The sequence below is a fragment of the Myotis davidii genome, unplaced genomic scaffold, assembly GCF_000327345.1.
Source record: "Myotis davidii unplaced genomic scaffold, ASM32734v1 scaffold332, whole genome shotgun sequence".
In the NCBI taxonomy this organism is placed as follows: Eukaryota; Metazoa; Chordata; class Mammalia; order Chiroptera; family Vespertilionidae; genus Myotis; species Myotis davidii.
In genome coordinates this window covers 1,316,492-1,316,984 of record NW_006285779.1, presented here as the reverse complement: position 1 = coordinate 1,316,984, position 493 = coordinate 1,316,492, and the positions used below count along the sequence as shown (strand labels likewise).

The 493-nt window shown below is 47.1% G+C and overlaps 1 protein-coding gene across 1 annotated transcript in view; it reads left to right on the top strand.

Moving 5' to 3' along the window:
• Positions 1–493, top strand: part of CFAP58 (cilia and flagella associated protein 58) — a gene marked incomplete at its 5' end in the record, with an annotated part of 82,571 nt that overhangs the window by 3,186 nt on the left and 78,892 nt on the right. The gene's annotated exons all lie outside the window — the stretch shown is intronic.

Sequence of the window (493 nt, the reverse complement as noted above, 5' to 3'; positions counted from 1 at the left end):
CCCCCCACACATCCCCCCAATTAGTGGCATCACCATCCTTCCAGCTTCTCAGGTTCTTGGCCAGAAAACAGAGTTGCTCTTCACTCTTGCCACCCCTTCTTCCCTTAAAACTTTGTCTTGTTGATTCAGTCTTTCCCTCCCCGCTATCTCCAGTGCTACTGCCTTGGTTTGGACCTCCCTTGCCCTGCTGGACTTGGCAGTAGATTCCTAGCTGGTTTCCCTGCCTTCAAGGAGACATCTCTCTTCTTTACCATCTGCCACATACCAGGTTCATGATGCTGAAACATGTACCCACATGCTTCCATCTCCGGCATAAACACCTTTAAATCTATCCATTCCTAAAGGATAAAGTCCAAAATCTTGAACATGTTTTTCTGGGCTCTTCATAGATGTGCCCCGGTTAGGCTGGCTCGACTCATGTCCAACAACACCGTCTTTACTTGCCTCCATACCTTTGAACATGTTGTTTTCTATGCCAGGAATGCTTTTTTTT